Source organism: Papio anubis, chromosome 9 (genome assembly GCF_008728515.1).
Source record: "Papio anubis isolate 15944 chromosome 9, Panubis1.0, whole genome shotgun sequence".
NCBI classification, from domain to species: Eukaryota; Metazoa; Chordata; class Mammalia; order Primates; family Cercopithecidae; genus Papio; species Papio anubis.
Genome location: NC_044984.1, coordinates 22,732,175 through 22,744,294, shown reverse-complemented (window position 1 = coordinate 22,744,294; position 12,120 = coordinate 22,732,175). Strand labels below are relative to the sequence as shown.

At 35.0% G+C, this 12,120-nt stretch overlaps 1 protein-coding gene across 22 annotated transcripts in view; it reads left to right on the top strand.

Annotated features, from left to right (window-relative positions):
- The window catches only part of SOX5 (SRY-box transcription factor 5), a 1,038,891-nt gene that overhangs the window by 682,564 nt on the left and 344,207 nt on the right, over positions 1–12,120 (top strand). The gene's annotated exons all lie outside the window — the stretch shown is intronic.

The window sequence follows — 12,120 nt, the reverse complement described above, 5'->3', positions numbered from 1 at the left end:
AAAATCTTTTTTTCTTCAAATTTATTTCTTTTTTAATTTTGAGATTTTATAGAGATTAGTAAAAACTTTAAGAAATAGGGAAGGAGATCATTTATAAAACTGAAAAGTAATCTTAACGTTAGTGTCACTGTATAGACTCAATATAAGTGATAATACCAGTGCATTTGTCATTATTTTTTATTACACTTTCAAATGACAGCCACTTAACAGAATCCAAAAAAGAAAAAAAAAAAAAATTCTTGCAGTGTTGGTGCCTGTTTCTGGAAACTAGAGTGAAATCTGTAACACCTGGTAACTCATTTGTCCATGGAAACTCAAATGTATCAAATAATGCTTACACCATATTTCTTCTTGGCCACATCAGTTAGATTCAACTACCTATTGTACTTAAAAAGGGATCTTTGTATAACAACCTATTTAAAAAATACAACCATTAACACTTCATTTGGATATTAAGAAAGTCGAGTCTTAAAAATAATATAAGGGAGTATAGTATTGGATTTTCTTTTTTCACATATTTTGACAATAATATATTCATATGGCTTACTCTTAATAGTATATACAAGGACAAATACTTGGACTTTGAGGTGATAAATTAGAAATATTAAAATGATTCAATAGTAAAGAAAATCTTACAGAATGATGAGTGGGAGCATTTTCAAGAAAAAATGATTCCTTAAGGAATGCAATCAGAACTAAAAATGCTTGGGGCACCATTGGTGGTACATTGGGTAAATTAAAAGCATTCAGTGTATTTAAACCCTTTCCTTCTTTCACAAGCCTGAGATACTAATAATTTGTACTGGCATTAAAGCTGCCATTAAAACTCAATTCATGATAGAATTTTAGTATACTACCCATTTTAATCTTTTTTTTTTTTTTTTTTTTGCCATTTTCTTCCTATTTCTTGTTTTGGAAAGCAATTTTTTTTTTTTTACTGTATTTTACTAGAGAGAATGAGGGAACATTCTTTGGTGTTTGAAATGGGAAATAAATGTAAAGCTAACTTAAGGTGACAATTGTAAATGGCCCATTTGGTTACACATCTCCTTTGTGTGCAAAATGCTTTTTAAAATTTTCCCATAGACCATTTTTAGGAATGATCCATGTGAGCAGATGAGGTGTGATATAAGGAGAGCAGCCTTGGCCAGCTCTGTGACACTGACATCACATGATAAAGGAAATGAACACAAGTGACTAGATTTTGTGTCTTATTTAGTCAAGGCTGCTTCCGTGGCAGCAGGGCAAACAATGTTATCATTATATAGAGAAGCAGTGTTTACTTCGGTGTCTCTTCCTAGCTCTTAAAAATCCAGCCTGTCTTGAGATAAAACAAGCAATCTTGTTTGTTGATATCCCTAAACTACAAAGTGATATTCGAAGGGTTAATAAAAACATTAAAATGGAGATAGGATATGAAAAAGATGATAGGGGTGTATAGCTCCAAATATAGCTTTATAAAATTATGTAAAAAATAGAAACTAGGTACCACGTGAAAATTCAAAACCTATTGTTTTTTTTTTTTTTTTTTGAGACGGAGTCTTTGCTCTGTAGCCCGGGCTGGAGTGCAGTGGCCGGATCTTAGCTCACTGCAAGCTCCGCCTCCCGGGTTTGTGCCATTCTCCTGCCTCAGCCTCCCGAGTAGCTGGGACTACAGGCGCCCGCCACCTCGCCCGGCTAGTTTTTTGTATTTTTAGTAGAGACGGGGTTTCACCGTGTTAGCCAGGATGGTCTCGATCTCCTGACCTCGTGATCCGCCCGTCTCGGCCTCCCAAAGTGCTGGGATTACAGGCTTGAGCCACCGCGCCCGACCAAAACCTATTGTTAGTATAAGAAAAACAAGTTACATTAATTTTAGCATACACTTACTGTACAAAGCTTTGTAACCACCTCTCCAGCCACTACTAGACCTTTCCCTCTGTGTAAACACACATCCTGGAGTAGGAGAGATTGCTAGGCTGTTATCAGTATTCATCTTCAGTCCTTGTGACAGTGGCCGGCATGCCTTGCACCACTAGGGACATGGAAGCTGGAGAACATGCTTGTGTATCTGAGATTCTGATTTCCCCAGGGTCATCAGTAGACCATAAAAAGCAACGTTGAAAGCTTTGTTGAATATATCTTATAGCCAATCTTCAGTCTGATAGGTGCAACTTAAATATGGAAGATTTCAGTCAGTGCTCCTTAGAATAAGATATCTAATAATTAATAGCAATGCATAATATTTCAATGTTTTCTGGGTACCAGCCACCCTACATTGATTATCTCAGCCAATCCTCTGTTAATCCAGTGAGTTCAGCAACTACAGTTATACCCAGTTTACAGATGGAAAACATTCATAGTTAAAATGACTTACCTAATAAATAAATGATACAGTTTGGGTTCATGGTTTTATTTTTTATTTATTTATTTTTTTTAATTTTTTTTTTTGAGACGGAGTCTCGCTCTCGCCCAGGCTGGAGTGCAGTGGCCGGATCTCAGCTCACTGCAAGCTCCACCTTCCGGGTTTACGCCATTCTCCTGCCTCAGCCTCCTGAGTAGCTGGGACTACAGGCGCCCGCCACCTCGCCCAGCTAAGTTTTCGTATTTTTTAGTAGAGACGGGGTTTCACCATGTCAGCCAGGATGGTCTCGATCTCCTGACCTCGTGATCCGCCCGTCTCAGCCTCCCAAAGTGCTGGGATTACAGGCTTGAGCCACCGCGCCCGGCCGGGGTTCATGGTTTTAGAACGCAAGCACTTAATAACTCTGCTCAATTTCTGCACTCATATAAATGTTAAAATCTTTTTAAAAATATTTTATCAGTATAAATAACTTGAACAGCCTTTAGAAATACTTGTGGGGGAGGCAGGTAGAACAATCTTTACTTGATTATTTATTTTACCCTAACTTAGGGTTAACTTAGTTTTTTTTTTTTTCTTTTTTTTTTATTATTATACTTTAAGTTCTAGGGTACATGTGCATAACGTGCAGGTTTGTTACATATGTATACTTGTGCCATGTTGGTGTGCTGCACCCATCAACTCGTCAGCACCCATCAATTCGTCATTTACATCAGATATAACTCCTAATGCAATCCCTCCCCGCTCCCCCCTCCCCATAATAGGCCCCGGTGTGTGATGTTCCCCTTCCCAAATCCAAGTGATCTCATTGTTCAGTTCCCACCTATGAGTGAGAACATGCGGTGTTTGGTTTTCTGTTCTTGCAATAGTTTGCTGAGAATGATGGTTTCCAGCCGCATCCATGTCCCTACAAAGGATACAAACTCATCCTTTTTTATGGCTGCATAGTATTCTATGGTGTATATGTGCCACATTTTCTTGATCCAGTCTGTCACTGATGGACATTTGGGTTGATTCCAAGTCTTTGCTATTGTGAATACTACCACAGTGAACATACGTGTGCATGTGTCTTTATAGCAGCATGATTTATAATCCTTTGGGTATATACCCAGTAATGGGATGGCTGGGTCATATGGTACTTCTAGTTCTAGATCCTTGAGGAATCGCCATACTGTTTTCCATAATGGAGAAATAGGAACACTTTTACACTGTTGGTGGGATTGTAAACTAGTTCAAACATTATGGAAAACTTAGTTTTTTAAAATCTTTTTAACTGGCTTTAAATGGGCCAGGAATTTGACTGTTTTTAGAATAATAGGCTATTGGGCAACATATGAGATTCTAAAGGGCAACTTGTTAAACCTTTCATGTAGTAATTAGTATTAATTTATTAATTTGTATTCTGGCCATAAGAGAATTGGTATAGGGTAGTAGTTAAGCACATGACCCTGAGTGACAAAATTACTGGGTAAATTCCAAGGTCTGTTTGAAATCTGTATTGCATTTGGCAAATTATGGAAATCGTTTTCCCTTATTTTTGCCATCTGTAAAATGGCAGCGATAAAAATAGTATCTAACCTAGAGGGTGCGTACAGTGTTTAAGGAAATCAAGACACATAAAACGTTCTGTTGCTGGCCTCTGCAGGTACTCAGTAATTGTCAGTTGTTAGTTAAACAAGTGCCTAGAGAAATGTTTAAGTTCTGTGATCTAGGAGTATGTTGTATGAAAGGTCAGCTGGCTTCAATGCTTATAAATTTAAGTCACCTATAAGAAAACCTTAAGCTAAAGAAAAAAAAGACATTTGAAATGAGAATCAAATACTGTAGAAATCTCAGTCTCTTGTCACTGAAAAATCATTTATTCAATCTGAGATATTATCTCTCAAATATTTATAACAGATTCAGTTCTTTAAAATATTGTTTATTTGCAGACAGTATTTTGCTTAATACTGTTAAGGATAGTCAGCAATAGCAACCACCTCCACTAAAACCACCACAACAATATCTACCTAAGCCAAGTCAAAAACCATGTTTTGATAAGATTATGAGATGCATAATGAAGCGGTATAGAGCCTAAGCTTGCCCTTAAACTGCTTGGGTTCCAAATCATGCAAGGTGTGTGATCTTTTTGCGGGATCCCTCTGCCTTTGTGTTCTCATATTAAAATGGTCATAGTAATAAGAACCTCTCCATATGAAAATTCTCAGAAATATTCATATTTTCAGAATTTTCACAAATGGCTTTGCACCATGTCTGGCACATAGCAAGCACTGAATAGATGATATAGTTCTTATATAGTTTGTCTCTTTTTACTAATTACGATTATTTATCAGAACGAAAGACTGTATTTTCTTATAGGTTTCCAATAGTCATGTTTTCCTTTTAATAACCTAAAGGAATATGACTCACGTGACTCCCCATTTTAAGTGATTCAGTAGTCTTACTGGGAAGGTCTGTCAATATCCTCGGATGTAATTCACCTTGAACAGGAGATGCAAACTCATTTAAAGAAGAAGCTCTGTGGTTCTATTGGGATAACATGTTTGTCTGTTTATCATTATCTTTAGAATCTGGCACAGTGGCTGACACACAGCAAGTATTTCAAGATAGTTTAATGGATGAATTCATGAGTGTCTCCAAAGCCTGTGCTCACAAGACACTTTAATTGTAATTTTCCTTATTTAAATCTTGAAATAATGATATTTAATGCATAAGCAGCTGATATAATCATTAAATGAGATAATCACCGAACATAGTACTTTTATGTAGTGGGTTTCAGTTAGTGTGAACTCCCTGTCCATCACCCTTGTAATCTTCTCAGCAACTCACTCTGATAAATCGAATCATTCTTCTGTAGCTTCATATACTATACTTCTCCAAACCGTTTACCAGAGAAAAATAACAATATCAACACAATAACACAATATCAAACAAAATTTTGGAATATAATATATTTTAAAATTGCTTAATTTTCTTGCATGAACATTCTAAAGGCTACATGATGATATTCTTTTAGGACATAGTTTAGGGGTTTGTGTTTATTACTGTGGTTTTTTTTTTTTTTTTAGTATATCCGCTTACTTTTTAAATATTTCATTTCACTTAAAATTCCTTTTCATTCAGGGATTTTAGGGGTACTATGAAGGATTCAGTCCTTCATTTGTTATCATTTTGTTTATTGCTTTTTAGGCTTTTGATCTTGCTTCTGTGTTATCAGCAAGAGGGGCTTAAAATGATGTTAAAAAGGATATGATATGGGAGAAAGGCACAATACATGTGGATGTTTATAATATAACAGCTCGCCTGTTAGAAATCTGACATGTTGCCTCTCAAACTGACATACCTACTGAGGACGTGTATATCTTCAACTGCTAATTCTTGATGATTAAATATATATCTCCGCCGTTTTTGGTGGGGAGGGTAAAACCTTGACTTGTCACTTTCCTAATGTGCTTCATGTGATCTTTTTATTTCGTATCATATAAATTCTTCCCTCTTCACTTATGTCCTTTTCAGTGATTCTATAATTATTTTTGTTTTAGATAGATAGACACATGTTTTCGCCCCTTTTTACATATGGTGTTTTTGCTTCATGCAGAGAGAACTACACAGATGACACTTTGAAAAATCCAAATTTTATTCAGTTTTACATTCTTAGGTTTATAACCCTGAATATCTCCAACATGTCCTTACCTAAAATGCTTTATTGTTTTATTACTAGATTTATACCAGTAGGAATACACCAGCTTTCTTAGGGATAATCTTTAAGCAGAACTTACTTAGTAAGAGAAGCTTTGAAAACTATCTTTCCTAGGAAAGTAAATCTCAAATCATGAAACATCAGTTTAATCGTTCCCCTTGACAACTTAACACGACAGATTGAAATATAAAAGCCGATGCAAGTGGGATCAATGGATTATCTAAGTCCCTGAACATCTTCTCTTAAATTGGGGGACTTGACAGACTGTTTGTGAGAGGGGTGTGTATTGTATGTCCCTTGTCATATGCAGAGCATTAAGTTTTCAGAGATTAGTGCTGAGTGGATGTGGTCTACCTGTACGTGATGAAGCAAAGAGAAAGAAATTGCGAGGGAATGAAAGAGAAAAAGAGGGGGCCAAAGGAAGAGAGGGATAGAGAGATTTACATGTGAGAATTCAGGGGGCTTTGTCATGGCAATTGTATAAAGTGATATACAGTGCAAATCGACTTGAGCATGTCCCCGGATAGCAGGCGGTTTACAGCCTCCAGGAGCTGAGATTACTGCTTTATCTTGTCATACTAAATTAACATGGCAGCACACTGTTAAACAGTGGTGACCTCTTCATCTGGGGAAATTGCTGCCTAGAAGATAGGTGGTATTTAAGACGCCGTCTCCCTTTCCCCACCCCTCTATAGGCTTAAAGCATTTTGAGGTTAGACAGTAGCAGTATTTAAATAATTACAGAAAATAAATTTATATCAAGGAGACAATAGATAGGTTTCAGTTAGATCAAATGACCACTTTGGGTAGAAATAATGGTTTTATTCAGTGTTCTAAAAATGTTATCTTTATATATCAGAATTAAGAATATATTTGTGATCATTTCATTTTAATCTTACTGTTATTCTACAGTTAGTCCATTCATTTGTGTAAGCATTCATTTCTTTACTTTCCATAAGATTTGCTTGGTGGTAATCTCTATAGAGGAAAGCAAGATGGCATACTTGTTCCCTCCCACTGGTCAGGTAGGGGGTTAGTTTAAGAGAACTAGGAAGGGGATTGTGCCTTATATAGAGGTAAACAGGTTATTGCTTTTTCCCCACAGTTTACCAGGTGCTACTTCATTCCCTGTATTATTTTTACTTACTTATTAAAAGGGGAGATAGAGAGAGAGAGAATGAGAGAGACAGAGAGAGAAAGTTGAGGTTAATTTCTCACACCTCTTCAGGATGCAGATATTCCCTTCTTGTGTTTTCTGTAATCTACTTATAGGAAATATAGTAAGAATTCTTTCTCCTATGTTATTCTTTGTCCTGTGTTAAAATGTTGATAAAACAATCAAAATCCAATATGTAATTTTCTTCACTCAGTAAGTGCTATTGGAATTTGAGTCAAAGGAAGGGGTAAATTAAAGCTTCATAATACCATAATATGGGTGTCCATTCACTTATGTCTTCAGCTCAAGACTGAACTGCTTCCTCACTAACCTCTAAAGTTAAGGGTTCTTAACCTAGGTGTTAAATCACTTTAAGGGTTGAAGGATGAGCTTTTTGAAACCTGTGAACCCCCTGAAACTGTGTGATATATGCACTTACATATTGTTCTTGGGAGAGTGTCCACAGCTTTGATCATATTCTTTAAGGGGCCTGAGCAATTGAAATAGATGATTGCTCCTCTAGAGCTTAATTCTTTCTTAGGTATTGCTGTGGTGCATCCTCACACTGGGACTATATATCTGGCAGCTGACTTACAGTCACAGCTATGATCCTGGTTATTTTGTTATCATGAAATATGTTCACTTAGCTTGCCTTGGAGACTTTTTACAAGGCTGCCATGCTGGAATTAGTCCTACAGTCCACCTACTGCTCTTGACCACTTAAAACTATTCCTGCAGCATCTTTTTAACCTACTTTTTGAGCCATAGACTCACTATAATTCTAGAGTAAGAGTGGGGTTCAGTTCTCCAGTGCCCTGGATTCAAGGCCCTGACTCTAGAGATACAAAAAGACTATTTAGCTTGTGAGGTATATGAAACAAGTGCAATGTATTTTTTCCATTTTTCTTGATAAGTTGCTTTCTCCTACTCACTGTCTCCTTCCCACCTTTTTCCCAAGTCAGCATGTTGTGAGACCGTGAAAAAGAAAACATACATTAATTTAAGATTGGCCTCAATAGTTACATCTGTCCTATGATGCCCTGGTACCATGCTGCTTAACTAATACACGATTTTTAATGTCAAAGCAGTTAGCTTATGTTCAGTATTTGCTTATGTTCATATACATGGCATTATTTCAAAGAAAAGAAAATTAAAAACACCTTGCCAAGTTGCCTTTCTATGCTATATATTATTTGGGAACTGATTTTAAAGAGTGATTATTTAAATTAGTATTTTCCTCCTTTTTCTTCCTGTTAATTTCTTCTTTTCTAGTTTTTTTTTCATCAGATTGGATATATTAGCAACTCTTTTAATTAAAATAGAGGGTCACTAAGTAGCCACTACCTCCTACATTTAATTATTTCTAGCACGGAATTAATTCTTTTAGTTAAGTTCAGGACTTAGAGGTAAGTTGATATGGTGTTATCAGAAACATTAAACTTTTCCTTATTCTCATTTCAAATTCTTATTTATTTAATAAATATATTTAGTGAGCATTGTGAACACTCATATTAAAACATGAAAGGATTTCTTTCAAATAAATATTGTATTTGATATGGGAAGCCATAAAGGACACACAAAATTTTATATTTTATGAAGCAAAAACATGTCAAAAAGTACAGGAGAAGATTCTGGCAAACTTCACTACTATCTCCTAACTCAGAGCTAAAAAGAGTAACTTAAGGGGCAGGCAGACACAGATACCTGAAACATGGAATGATAGTCTTATCCTAGGATTAGATTCCTGCAATAAATAGAATATTTAATATTAGAGATTGTTTTTGAGGAGTGCTTTAATATTTGGAAAGTCAGTATGATGTAGTATTTTCTACCAACAAAGCAGAATTTTAAGGAAAAAGAGAATAAAAAATGTAAACAGATAAACTTATATATATAGCTTAATATAATAAAAACAGCTGTCCATACTCACACTAAATGGATAAATGTATTTTTGAAAGATTAATATTTTCTGGATTTGTTCTAGTTTCATACTCATTAAAAAAGACAGAAAGAAAAATAACATGGAAATGTTAAAAGTAAAAGAAAGGTAAAAATGTAATAGGCATCCATAGACAGAAAGCAGAAGTAGCATTATTATTTATCAGACCAAGTTGAATGAAAGTCCTGGAACAGATATTTTTGTTGTTATATAGAGATAAAACGTCATAAACATTTATACACTAAGTAAACTACATAAAGGAAAAGGTACTTGAGTATATTGAAGTCTAGAAAAGAAAAAAATGTTTGAAATATGGGGTGTTGACAGAAACAAAATTATACAGAAATATTTTGAATTATCTGTTTCTCTTTGACAAATGGATGAGGCAGAACACCAAGATGTGGAGGATTTGATAAATAGTTAATAAGGTTGATCTATTATATGTCTGTGTATAGATCACTTGAAAGCTTTTAAGAAACTATACTACTAAGTGATCTTGTGTTTAAAATAAGAATAAAAATTCATTACATGCTTTAGAAATAACAGCATGAAGAGTATATGCCAAAACTCACGTGAAATGATCAGAGTTCTAATACTGATAACTTTAGATGCATTCATTATTAAATAGAATAAATGAGAGAAAAGAATTAAGTATTTAACTTTAGAAGCAGAAAAAATATAAGAAAACAACCTCAGTGGAGTCATAACGCAGAACCCAAAAAGCATAAGAAAATAAATTAATGAACTGGGAGAAAACTAGATAAACTTTTTTCTCTACTAATAAATGAAAACACAAATGCACAAAATTAGAAGTGATTGTAGTTGTGGAGATGTGATAAATTATTATAGTATATACTGGCATTTTCAAAATTTTGTTCCAAAGAATACACGTTTCATATAATGTCCAAGAAAAAGGTTATATAGTGAAATCAATTTAGAAAGCAATTCATAGTATATCCCAATTTTTTGTATTCACGCTCCATATGGAATATTGAAGATTTTGAGAAGTCAGTTCTGTTGTTCAGTTTAATCTTGCATGTTTTCCACCTTTAATTTTACATCTTTACTTTAATATATCTCTTATTAAATAAATTACCAGGAAGTAATACCACATTGAACTCACACTGGCAAATGGGGCTACATCAAGCTATTTATTAATAAGGTTGAGAATCTTGATGAATTGTATGATTTCATAGGACTACATACAGAGAGGAGGAAACATAAACTGACTGGACTCATGAACAATTTTTTTTTAATTCAAAGAATAATCTCCAAAAATGGCAACTGTAACTATGCAGGTATTTTCAACTTTTAAAGAACAGAGAATTTCCACTCTGAATAAGGCTGTTTTCCAGAGCACAAAAATAAATTTAAACTTTTCCACAATTAGCATAACTGCAATACCAAACTCTCCTCCAAAAAAAAGGAAAAGAAAAGAAAAAATAAGTCCTTTAACACTTTGAATAGAGATGCAAAAATTCTAAATAAAATTAGAGAAAGTTTTATTTTCTTTTTTTTTATTATACTTTAAGTTCTGGGATACATGTGCAGAAAGCAGATTTGTTACATAGGTATACACGTGCCATAGTGGTATGCTGTGCTCATCAACCTGTCATCTACATTAGGTATTTTTCCTAATGCTATCCCTCCCCTTGCACCTGACCCTCAAAAGGTCTCAGTGTGTGATGTTCCCCTCCCTGTGTCCATGTGTTCTCATTGTTCAATTCCCACTTACGAGTGAGGACACGGGGTGTTTGGTTTTCTGCTTCTGTGTTACTTTGCTGAGAATGATCGTTTCCAGTTTTATCCATGTCCCCGCAAAGGACATTAACTCATCCTTTTTTATGGCTGCATGGTATTCCATGGCGTATATGTGCCACATTTTCTTTATCCAGTCTGTCATTGATGGGCATTTGGGTTGCTTCCAAGTCTTTGTTATTGTGAATAGTGCTGCAATAAACGTAAGTGTATATGTGTCTTTATAGTAGAATGATTTATAATCCTTTGGGTATATACCCAGTAATGGGATTGCAGGGTCAAATGGTATTTCTGGTTCTAGATCCTTGAGGAGTCGCCACACTGTCTTCCACAATGGTTGAACTAATTTACACCTCTACCAACAGTGTAAAAGTGTTCCTATTTCTCCACACCCTCTCCAGCATCTGTTGTTTCCTGACTTTTTAATGATCGCCATTCTAACTGGTGTGACATGGTATCTCATTGCGGTTTTGATTTGCATTTCTCTAATTACCAGTAATGACAAACTTTTTTTCATATGTTTGTTGGCCACATAAATATCTTCTTTTGAGAAGTGTCTGTTCGTATCCTTCACCCACCTTTTGATGGGTTGTTTTTTTCTTGTAAATTTATGTAAGTTCCTTTTAGATTCTGGATATCAGCCCTTTGGCAGATGGATAGATTGCAAAAATTTTCTCCCATTCTGTAGGTTGCCTGTTCACTGTGATGAGAAAGTTATCAGTGCCTTTTACTATACTTTTAATAGACCATGCCTAAAAAGAGTTAGTTTAGGGAATGCCAGGAAAGTTTATACAAAGAAATATGTATTAGCATAATCTATCATAGGGGTCAACAAACTACAACTTGCTGGAAAATCTGGCCCACTACTTGTAAATTTGTGAATAAAGTTCTATTGAACAGAGTCACACTAATTCATTTACTTAGTATCTATAGCTGCTTTTTTGCTATAGTATTTCCAATAGAGGCCCAATAGCCTGTAAAGTCTGAAATATTTTCTACATTACCTTTTACAGAAAGTCTTTGCCGACTTCTGGTTTATATTCTCACTGGCTGAAGGGGAAATCTTCAATGAAAATTCTCAAAAAGGTCTTTGATAAAATTCAGCATCCACTGCTTAAACAGTTCTTGTAAGTAGTTAATAGAGTGATAGTAGTATAATCTCAACCTAGCATTGCTTCAAACTTAATGGTAAAATTCTCTGGTTCTCTTTAAAGTCAGTGGTAATT